At 47.4% G+C, this 12,103-nt stretch overlaps 1 protein-coding gene across 3 annotated transcripts in view; it reads left to right on the top strand.

Annotated features, from left to right (window-relative positions):
- Positions 1 to 12,103, top strand: part of LOC126161561 (serine/threonine-protein phosphatase 2B catalytic subunit 2-like) — an 802,502-nt gene that overhangs the window by 440,510 nt on the left and 349,889 nt on the right. The window lies entirely within an intron of this gene.

Below are 12,103 nucleotides of genomic sequence, written 5' to 3'. Positions count from 1 at the left end.
TAACTCCAGAATGTGGTTAACTCATTCATCCAGATATCCTTCCTCTCAAGAGTGCTGGTTCAGCAATGTGTGCTCAAGTGTGTCTGTACAGTTCGAAAAGTAAGAAAAAAGATAGCAGAGAATTTGTGTGTGCGAGCGTGCCATGTACCGTTCCTAGATAACTTCATTACTAAGAGCTCTGATTTAGAATTTCAACAGTGGCTATTGTAGTCACGATCCACGACGCACTTCTAGTCTGGCAAGCAGTTCAGTGGTAGGGCACAGTTCCATAAGTTACTTACTGACAATGTGATTTACTCCTAGATCTACATCTCGACATACAGCAATACCTATTAATGTGCGTGACGAAAGAGAATTCCATGCAACAAAGAATGTCGTTTTCGGAAGTATTTTATCAGTGCTGGACTCGCGTAAATGAGCAGACGAGCTACGCTTCCAGAGGGTAACTGGCTTCACCATCCGTTGCATTTTGATTCTCACTTGGAGCCACTTATCCTAACGCTGCTAGACGGCCCTGTACCTCAACAGTTAGATTACTATGCTTGAGTGGGTACATCCTGTTCCAGTAGATATTTTGCAGCCATCCTTGGCAGTAGCATGCAAAAATTCCTTGTTGGTGATATGGGCTGCTTCATCGCAGTCACTTAATACTAAAAATCTGAGCTGTTATTTTATGTTTTTTCCAGTTGAGAAATAATGTATGCTTTAGACTGTAGTCGCAATTTTTTATTTTGCTTTCTGGCTATCGGTTTCGGAGCACAGTACTATCCTCAGGCATGCACTAGTAACGCTCACTTGCCAAGTAGGTCGCACTCAAGAGTGCTGACTGATGAGGGCTGCTGATAAGTGCTACGAGCAACAGTAAAACATGATTTGGAGAGAGTGATCGTAATTTGCGTCGTGGTTGTTCTGTGAAGTTTGTGTTGTCGATTACGTGCTGCAGCTTCTTCCGTTGCGATTTGTTGTTAGAAGTAATTTTTTCTGGGTAGTAACTACGTCACAAATATTAGTAACTACGTCACAAATATCTGGGCATTATATTTATTCGGGTGGTGTTGATTTCGGCATACATCATTAGCCTGAAAAACTTCATCGATCCGGCATAACGGTCAGCTTGGGTGTGCTGTTTAGGCATCATCTTCCCTTCCCCTATTCACTCACACCTATTAATTTGGCGAATGGCGAGCTATTCACTCCATTTTCGGCCTAGAACACCCCACACAGGAACTCGCACAGAAAAGAGCTAACTTTCCCAAGGAGATACTGCCCTTTGCCTTCTGCCCTAAGATAAGCTAAAGTCTGCAACTCCAAGAAAGGCAGTAGAAATAGTTACAGGTCTAAAGTGAGGTGTCATCTTAGATGTAGACCATAAAGCATAACAACACCAGAGAGAAAAATTTTCTGATGCTCAAAAAACATGTTTCTTTCTGCTCGTAGTTTATTTCTTGGAGTAATTCTACTTGGTTTCTGAAGTAACACAGATGTTTCAGCATCGGACTACTGGAGACCAACAAAGTGTGCTGGCCATGAGAACTTCGTGGACCACGTAGCAGAAATTAGTTCTCAGATTGAACGGACAGACGGCGAATAGAAGCTTAACATTAATTTAAGCGATTAAGCGTTTAACGGCACCTGATGCTAACAATATCCGAAAGAAGCTTATGGACATTTATTGTGACGTTTTAGGGGTTTATTTCATAATCCGATTATAGCCGGCATGTTGTATTGGATACACATGTTGTGTTTACTGACTCTTAATTCGTTTGGCTCCATTTTTCGGAATTTGGACCTGTAGTGGCCTGGATGAACAGCAAAATCCCAAAGAAAATTGTTGTCTTATTTCATGGAGATACCCAAAGAGCTATCGCGCTTAAAACAAAGAAAAATATTTCTGAATAATATATTAGCGAACACACTGAATTTATCCGCAGGGACTCTACGTCCAAAAATGTCAACCATGAAATTCGTCAACGTGCTCTTCTGAGGAAAAGACGATTCCTAGGCTCATCTACTACACTGAGGAAAATAATAGAGTACTTATCTTGACCGCATATGTTATTGTTTTGCTAACGTCTTTGTGTCGTCTTTCTTAAGCTGTCGTTTACCCGATGTCAGATGTACAGCGGATGAAGCATATCAAAGGTCTCGAGGCTCTCCTTAGAGCATTTTCAAGAAGGGATGATTAATGACAAGATACAATTTCTTTATGAAAGAACATCTTTGATTTACCTTTAAGTGCAAGTTTCTGTATAATAATATGCGAAAAGTCGTGGATCCAAGCAACGATTCGATCAGATGTCTCATTGGCACTTACGCTGCAGTAGCTAATGTTCTGATTGGGAACTCGTGTCCGAAAATGTGCCGTTTGGATATAGAAGTGGAGTTACTAACAAATTTACCGCTGTCACTCAGTCAGCAAATGTGGTTCAACCACAATGCCGCTCCAGCGCGTGTTGCAACATACGATGACATGTGGATTGATAGAGGTGGAATAACTCCGTGGCCACCACGATCGCCAGATTTAACGCCTCTCGACCTCTCTCACCTTATTTTAATGAAGAATCTTGCGTATGAGAGACCCATTCAGTTGGAGGATGATATTGCTCGAGCTCGAATGTACATGCACCATCTGTGGCGGCACCAGGGTTTGTGGGCCGTATCTATGGAAGCATGTGTCGCATGTACTGCTACACCTTGTGCAACTACACAGTTGTCACATGGAGCAGCTCCTATAAAGCACGCAGGTCAGAGCCCGGTTTCTTCGCCGTGTGCCTGTGGTAAACGGGAGAGTTGCAAGTCTACCGCTGAACTTGTTTACGTCCAAACGGTATATTTACGGAGATAGCTTTTTTATCAAAAATTCGTCTACTAACTCTCTTCTACAACCCTTAGCAGCCTGTAACAGGAATTACGAAACCCCACTGCCGACTCTTGGAATTAATTAATATCAGGTCATCCGCTTCAAATGTTTACAAAAACCAAACATCATCTGCATAAGTGTGTTGTTAAAGCGTGTTGCCGGGCTGCTTTTTGGTCTCCTGACGTCCTGCGTGTTTGATTGAATATCTTTTTAAATCATTTACCTGAGATCGTGTTATGTGTAGCGCGCACATTTTTCACAGAAAGGATGTGCGTTGCTTGTTACGGTCGCTTGTGGTCCCAGTCCAGCCATATTACTCTCTCAGCTCATAGCCATTGAAGCATACCTTGTCCGTAGACATACTAAAAATAACTAGACCGCTCTGAAGAGGAGAAGACGTGCCAAAATAGACGCGTGGGTGTATTACGATTCATAAAAACTGTAACTGAACTTTTCGTCGGTGCTTCGCAGAACATTACATCAATAATAAACAGGAAACACTTCCTAATGTTCTGAAAAATTATGCAGAACGTTAGGAATTGTTTCCTGTTTAATATTATAAAAACTTTACATTTTAATTTTACCCATATTATCTTCGAACGTGACTGTACTTAATACACCCGAGGCATGAATTAAAAAACGCCTTCAGTCACAACTTTTCGTGTTTATTCAGTACACGATGCATTTCGGTCCTGTAGGTCCAACTTCTGGTGTAATTCGTCTTAATACATGATTTATTTTATTCTCTTGAACGAGGTGAAATGCATATTCCTATCACCAAAAGGTTTCCCCCCAGGGGGTCCACAACTCTTTTGTGGATACGTGCGTAGCGAGCACGGGACCCCGAGCTAATGTGGCCTTCCTTCCTTTCCGGGCTGCATACCTTCCCTTTCCGCATCCTTCCCCATCCCTATCTTCGCCCCTCCTCCCCTCACCTCTGGCTCTTTCCTTCCCTTTCTCCCCATCTGGGAGTATGGTTTGTGCCTACGTCCGGAGACGGACGCTCGTAAATGTACTGCATTCTTCGCCTTCCTTGCTTTTATGTCTTCTTCCTTCCTTTGTCCTTCTCTTTTCCTTACCTCTTCTCTTTACCCTTTTCTCCGCTGCGGCGTTTGAGACCTCTCTTCCTTCCTTTCCCTTTCTCTTTCTTCCTCCCTGTGCGTGTCTGAAGGCCGACCCACGCCCTTCGTGCGTAGCCGGTGACGGGGTAACGCGTAATTCCCCGCCCCGGGTAGACAGGTAGGACACGTACGTACCCCCTGGTAACGGCCAGGCCCAGGGAGGGGTGATTACCCGAGCTGATACCTTCCGAAAATGCCGATTGGTCCCTCCGTCCGTTTGTCGGGAGGTGTGACCTGAGGTGTGAACAATCACCTAAGGCGGGAGTGCCCTCAGAGAGGGCCCCCACAAGGGAGGAGCGCGCCATCGGAGACGCCGGTAATCATGGGGGATTCTTCCGCAATGGTTTCCTCACCTTCCACTAAGTCTAGTCACAAACGTAAGCATACTGAGTCTCAGCCACAGACGATTCTTCCATCGTTGCCACAGTTCCTTGTTGTTTCTCGGTCTGATGAAGGTCACGACTTCTCCACGGTCAACCCTTTCATTATTCAGAAAGGAGTCGACGCAATAGCAGGTCCTGTAAAGTCTTGTTCCAGATTACGGAATGGCACCCTGTTGTTAGAAACACACAGTGCCCTCCAGGCACAAAAATTGCTGCGTACTTCTCTGCTCCACACCTTCCCTGTCCGGGTGGAACCGCACCGTACCTTGAATTCCTCGCGTGGAGTCGTTTATACACGCTCCCTCGATGGATTGTCTGACGAAGAACTTCAGCACTATCTGTCTGACCAGGGCGTAACGGCAGTTCATAGAGTAATGAAACGGGTTGACACGAACATCATTCCAACCCGCACTGTCTTCTTGACATTTGACACAGTTCAACTCCCATCGAAAATCAAAGCAGGCTATGAGATAATTTCCGTTCGCCCTTACGTCCCAAACCCTACGCGTTGCTATCGATGTCAGCGGTTCAATCACACCAGCCAGTCCTGTTCCAATCCAGCCAAATGTGTTACGTGTGGCACGGATGCCCATGAGGGTGCTTGTCCACCTCCATCCCCTCGCTGCATCAACTGTATGGGTGACCACGCTGCTTCCTCTCGAGATTGCCCCGTTTTTAAGGATGAGAAGCTCATCCAGGAAATAAGGGTGAAGGAAAAGGTGTCGACCTTTGCTGCTCGAAAATTATTCGCCAGTCGCAAGCCCACCGTGACTCAGTCAGGAAAATACAGCACTGTCCTTGCTTCTCCTCGGCCAACAAAGGAGGCGGCCACGCAGACTTGCGACCTCACCTTTAGTACCACGGTCGTTAGATCGGCCAGCGCAAAGATCGCTCGTTCAACCTCACCACTTTCGCCTGGCCACTCTATGGCTCACCCTTCGTCGGGTTCTGCTACATCTCGAGCCCAAAAGTCTGACGCCAAGTCTTCGAAAAAAGAGCATACTCGTGAAGAGTTTTTACGTACCGCAGCTTCACAACCATCGGTTCCTCCATCTAAACAACATTCTTCTAAGAAGGCTACAAAGAAACCCAGTTCCTCTCCTTCTCCGCCAAGGCGTGCCCCCTCTACAGCACCACCTGGCGGAAATCGCCCTCGGCCATCTTCTGTGGCGCCGAGGCGCACTGCTGGTGGCCGGTCAACCGGCCGATCGCTGGTGGCAAGGACTGCTCCTGACCAACTTATGGATCAGGATCTTCTGCCTTCGGCTGAATGCCATTCCATGCTGTCGGTTGCTAGCTCCGAGCAGTCTTTGAGTTGACAGCAACTTTAGTCACATTCCTCCATTTTCTGTTCACCCCATGTCCATTATCCACTGGAATATCCGCGGCATTCGAGCCAATCGGGATGAATTGTCGGTCCTCTTACGCTCCTACTCGCCGGTCATCTTCTGTCTTCAGGAAACAAAGCTGCGTCCCCATGACCGCTTTGTTCTCCCTCATTTTCAGTCTGTCCGATATGATCTCCCCTCTGTTGAAGGCTCTCCAGCCCATGGAGGACTCATGATTCTTCTCCGTGATACTCTCCATTATCACCCAATCCCCTTAAACACTTCCTTCCAAGCTGTCGCCGTCCGTCTTTCACTTTCCGGATACACGTTCTCTCTTTGTACTGTATACATTCCATCGTCCACACCAATGGCACGAGCTGATCTCCTTCATCTTCTTGGTCAGCTTCCACCCCCCTATTTGCTGGTTGGGGACTTCAATGCCCACCACCCGCTTTGGGGATCTCCACACCCTTGTCCACGTGGCTCCGTATTGCTAGACGTCTTCCACCAAGCGGATCTAGTTTGCCTCAACACTGGGGTCCCCACATTTTTGTCTGCCTCCACGACAACCTTATCTCATTTGGACCTTGCGGTCGGTACTGTTCCGCTAGCTCGGCGCTTCGAATGGTTCGCCCTTGATGATACACATTCGAGTGACCACTTTCCATGTGTCCTCAGACTGCAGCCTCAACTGCCATATATGCGCCCGCGACGCTGGAAGTTTGCCCAAGCCGATTGGACACTTTTTTCGTCTCTCGCGACATTCGATGACCGTCGCTTTCCCAGCGTCGACGATGAGGTCACACACATTACCGACGTTATCCTTACAGCTGCGGAACGTTCAATACCACGCACCTCCGAATTGCCCCGGCGCCCCCCAGTTCCTTGGTGGAACGAAGCATGCCGTGACGCAATACGTGAGCGGCGACGTGCTCTTCGCATTTTCCGTCACCATCCTACTTTGGCCAACTGTATCCGCTATAAGCAGCTCCGTGCGCGATGCCGTCGCGTCATCCGCGATAGCAAGAAGGCCAGCTGGAAATTCTTTATTAGCTCATTTAACACCTTCACTCCCTCCTCGGAAGTTTGGAGTCGGCTTCGACGGTTCTCAGGCGCGCCTAGTTTCTCCCCGGTTTCTGGGCTCACTGTCGCGCATGATACCTTAGTGGACCCCGTCGCAATTTCTAACTCGTTGGGTCAGCACTTTGCTGAGATTTCGAGCTCTTCAAATTACCCGCCAGCGTTTCTCCCGAAGAAACGTGCAGCGGAAGTGCGACCTCTCGCTTTCTCCTCCCAAAATCACGAAAGCTACAATACTGTTTTCTCCATGCGGGAACGCCAACATGCCCTCTCATCTTCTCGCTCCTCCGCCCCAGGACCGGATGGTATCCATGTCCAAATGTTGCTGCATTTATCCACCCATAGTCTGCGTTACCTCCTTCGCCTTTATAATCGAATTTGGACCGACAGCACCTTTCCCAGACGGTGGCGGGAAGCTATTGTCGTTCCCGTTCCGAAACCTGGAAAGGACAAACATCTCCCCTCTAGCTATCGCCCCATTTCTCTCACGAGTAGTGTCTGTAAGGTTTTGGAGCGTATGGTGAATTACCGTTTAGCTTGGTGGCTGGAATCCCGCAGTCTTTTAACACCAGCCCAATGCGGATTTCGGAAGCATCGTTCTGCAGTTGACCATCTTGTCGCTCTCTCCACTTATATCATGAACAATTTTCTCCGGCAACGCCAAACGGTAGCAATATTTTTTGATCTGGAGAGAGCATACGATACCTGTTGGAGGACAGGCATCCTCCGCACACTGTTCTCTTGGGGCTTTCGAGGCCGACTGCCCCTTTTTCTTCGCGAATTTATGGCAGAGCGCACTTTTCGGGTGCGGGTGAACACTACTCTCTCCCGTACTTTCTCCCAAGAGAAGTGTTGTACTGTTTGCCATCGCCTCCTGATGTCTCGGGCTCCCTCTTTGTGGACGATTTTGCGATCTACTACAGCTCTCAACGGACCAGCCTTCTTGAACGACGTCTTCAAGGATGTCTCGATCGCCTCCACTCGTGGAGCATCGAAACTGGCTTCCGTTTTTCACCCAGTAAGACCGTTTGTGTCAATTTTTGGCGACGTACGGAGTTTCTTCCGCCCTCCTTACATCTCGGTCCTGTCAACCTTCCGTTTTCAGACGTCGCTAAATTCTTGGGTCTTATGTTTGACAGAAAACTATGCTGGTCCTCCCACGTTTCCTATCTTTCGGCTCGCTGTCTGCGATCGCTTAACACCCTCCGTGTCCTGAATGGTACCTCCTGGGGAGCGGACCGAGTGGTCCTTCTCCGCCTCTATCGCGCCTTAGTGCGCTCGAAATTGGATTATGGAAGCATAGTCTACTCCTCTGCTCGGCCGTCTATTCTTCGGCGTCTCGACTCTATCCACCACCGTGGATTACGTTTAGTGTCTGGAGCTTTTTACACTAGCCCTGTGGAAAGCCTTTATGCTGAGACTGCTGAACCTCCGCTGTCCAATCGGGGAGCAGTCCTCCTGAGTCGTTATGCTAGCCGTCTGTCTTCCATGCCTGCTAATCCAGCCCACGACCTTTTTTTCGACGCCTCCTTTGATGTAGGGTATGCAGGCCGCCCCTCCTCCCTACTACCCCCGGGAGTCCGCTTCCGTCAACTGCTCCATTCTCTTTCCTTCCGCTTTCCTAAAACCTTCCTGACAACTTGGGGTACAGCACCGCCTTGGCTCCGTCCCCGGATCTGCCTGCTCCGTGACCTTTGTCAATTTCCCAAAGATGGTACCCCTACACTTGTTTATCGTCGGGCATTTGCTGCTCTATGTGCAGAAATGACGGACGCCACATTTATTTACACCGACGGCTCGAAAACATCGTTAGGTGTAGGGAGTGCCTATATTGTTGGCGACACCCCAAATCGCTTTCGGCTTCCCGACCAGTGTTCGGTTTATACTGCGGAGCTTTACGCTGTTCTCCAGGCTGTCCACTACATCCGCCGCCATCAGCGGATACAGTACGTTATCTGCTCAGATCCTCTCAGCTCTCTCCTCAGTCTCCAAGCTCTTTACCCTGTGCACCCTCTGGTCCACCGGATTCAGGACTGTCTGCGCTTGCTTCACCTGAGGGGCGTCTCGGTGGCGTTCCTCTGGCTCCCGGGACACGCTGGTATCTGTGGGAATGAGGCGGCCGATATAGCGGCCAAGGCCGCAGTCTCTCTTCCTCGGCCAGCTATTCAGTCGCTTCCCTTCACCGATCTTCGGAACGATTTATGTCGCCATGTTGCTCATTTATGGCATGCCCATTGGTCGGCACTTCCCTGTAATAAATTGCGGGAAGTGAAAGCCCTTCCTTGCGCTTGGACCTCTTCCTCCCGAACGCGTCGTCGGGAGGAGGTAATTTTAGCTAGACTCCGGATAGGGCATTGTCGTTTTAGCCATCGACATCTTTTAAGCGGCGATCCTCCCCCACTCTGTCCCCACTGCTCTCAGCTGTGGACGGTAAGACACCTTTTAATTGAATGCCCCTATTTTAATCCGTTACGCTCCCGTCTACAGCTATCGCCTGATCTATCGTCGATTTTAGCAGATGACACGCGCTCCGCCGACCGCGTTCTACAGTTTATTAGTGACAGTGAAATGACGTCAGTCATTTGAAGCCTTTTTCGGGGACAATCACCCCCTTTCTGTAGTGGATTTTTAAGCAGTCTTCTAATTTTAGTTTCTCCAATTTTCTGACTTTGTTCCCATTGCTGCTGGTTTTAAATTTCGGTTTTTTACTGTCTTAAGTCACGGGCTGGGCGCTAATGACCATAGAAGTTTTGCGCCCTAAAACCACAAAAAAAAAAAAAAAAAAAAAAAACCAAAAGGTTTGATGTCAGGTTACGAATTGACAGTGGATGGTGTTGTGACAAGGCGAAAATACTTTCATAAGGCCATAATTGAATGTTCCTCGATTGCTCTGGGAGAAGGATCATCAAACTAGATCACTTGAAATATTATTTCACTTTATTACGTAAATGAATAAAACATTTACTCAACTTTGACAGACTACTTTGCCACAGGACTACTGGATAAGTTACAACTGTTATTGACATTAAAGCACCACTTCATGCACAGATTAACAAACTGTTCTCTTGCACTACAATATTCCACATTTAAATGAACGAGTTCTTCAACTAACACGTTACCCTTATACTATGATGATGCTTGCTGTAGCCAAGGTCTCGAAAGGGGCGGGGGGAGGGGGGGGGAGACTGTTGCTAGCTCGACACTACATTGACCACAGGTGACGGCGCCACTATGCTGAGAGGGGGGAACCGTGTCTTCAGGGGCGCCTCCCATATGTCGTTGCATATTGCAGCGAGTCCTCGCTAATGTGTACGGTATCGATTCGCTTTGCCATCTTTGGTGTGGCAAGGCGAATTCCGTACGATACTGTAGGTAACCTATATTGGTGAGTCAGGAATTCCAGCTCCACAGAATCCTGCCAGCTCTGCTGGAAATGTGCGAGGGTGAAAGGAAACGCACGCCGCATTACTATCTGCGGAATATTTTTCAGGGCATTCTGGTAATCAATCCATATTGAATGCTCTGTTCTGTTATGTAGTTACATATAACAGCTCATGATGATAATTTCCTAATCCTTGAGCAAGATAATGCATTTTAACACACATCTGGAAGCATCCGAAATGTTGTCTCTAGGTGCTCATAGATACGTATCAGAAAGTAAATCAGCCAGCTTCCAGTCCGTTTGACTCTTAAGCTCCATACTCTGGATGCGACATGGTGGCAACTATAAAGAGACTGGCATGAATATTAGCTATGAATCAAGGTCATGAAACTATGACTTGTAGAAAAGTGCACTAAACTTTCTGAAGTATTGAAAGTGAAGAAGTTTGTGTGGTCCTGTGACGAGGTTAACGTTGTGCACTTAGGTTCGTGCTGACGTTTTCCAAACAGATGTCTTGCAGTCAGTTGGAGTTTTCTCGTGCACTTAGATGTGAGGACGTCAGACGATGGGAAGCTGAGACGAGCGGTTCTCTCGCCAGCAGAGGAGAGGACTGCACGCCGGTGTTCCGGCCGCGGCTCATTACATGCTCGCCGGCTCACCACCGCCGCTTTATTGTACTGGTTGGTCGGCTCTTTCTTCCAGTCCGTACCACCCGTTCTCTGGCCGCACTTCTTGCCTAGTAGATAATTTACGACGTTGACGTTTCCTTTCCGTGCAGTTACGTTATTGAGATCGTCGCCGCGAGGTAGCACTCAACATTCCCCCTCGTCTTTTCTTCCTCTCGCTGACAGCGTGGTCGCAGAATTCTTAAACTGTGAACCAACTCTGTACTGCTAACCGAACTGTGCGGAGCTGCACCGAACCGGCGTCCGAATAAACAGCACGGTATTTACGGGCTGCGGTGGCGGTTAATCGTGGGATTACAGTGTTCGTCGTATTAAGAGTGTCGGCATTTTGGTAAAGATGTTTCTTTAGTTCGCTACTGACCTGCATGGCATTACGATTTTTAAGTTACTTATTGGGTTTGGCACATGAGACCGACCTGGCACTATGCGACTTCTTCTTATCAAATGTTTCTGATTATCACTTCCATTTCCTGCTTTTGAGAACTGTTGCATATATAAACTGCTTCCACTGTTAATGGGTAATAAGGAAGGAATGTTTGTGTTGTTGGCTAAGGGAGAGAAATCATTCTTAATGACCTATACTATAAAACTGAAAACTCACGTAAGATTCAACCAATACCGTTTTCAAGTGTAACGAAATCAGCCAACTACAGTTACCTTGCGAATTTACGCTTACAAGGCGACTGCGCTTACTCATTATTACAGGTTTCGTACAAATTTATGGTGTGCATACAGGGCTTGGCTAGATATGAATGTGACAGAATTGGGATCTCTAGATGGCCAAGCGTTCAGAAAGAACGGCGTTTTTGGCACGGGTAGGGGGAGGAATGAACCATTTATGTCAGACTCCTGTTCATGCAGCTGTTGGCGCAGGGGAAAAAAAAAGAGTACAGATCTGTATTGCGAGGGAGGTGGAGTCGAGTCCCTTTGAGGAAACATTATTTTTCATTTTCGGTCTTCACGTTACTTACACTGGAAATAAACCAAAACAATGTTCAATATAGTATATTTATCATTATTTTCGCGAAAGACATGAAAAGGAAAGGCAAAAGAAAGTTGTGAGATTGGTAATAAATTTCCAAGAAAGAACAGTACTTACAGGGTCCACGAGGACTCAAATCTTTTTCCATCAAGGGATTTTAATTAAAGCGTTCTATCAGAAAGGAAACTTGAGAATTCTCATTCGTCGATCTCAGTCGAAAGACTCCTTTTAACGTCGCGTATATTAAAGTGTTTACATTCGTATTTTGGCCGGCTGCTGTG

The sequence above is a fragment of the Schistocerca cancellata genome, chromosome 2, assembly GCF_023864275.1.
Source record: "Schistocerca cancellata isolate TAMUIC-IGC-003103 chromosome 2, iqSchCanc2.1, whole genome shotgun sequence".
In the NCBI taxonomy this organism is placed as follows: Eukaryota; Metazoa; Arthropoda; class Insecta; order Orthoptera; family Acrididae; genus Schistocerca; species Schistocerca cancellata.
The sequence above is the reverse complement of the archived record's forward strand: the minus strand, read 5'-3'. Positions and strand labels throughout refer to the sequence as shown.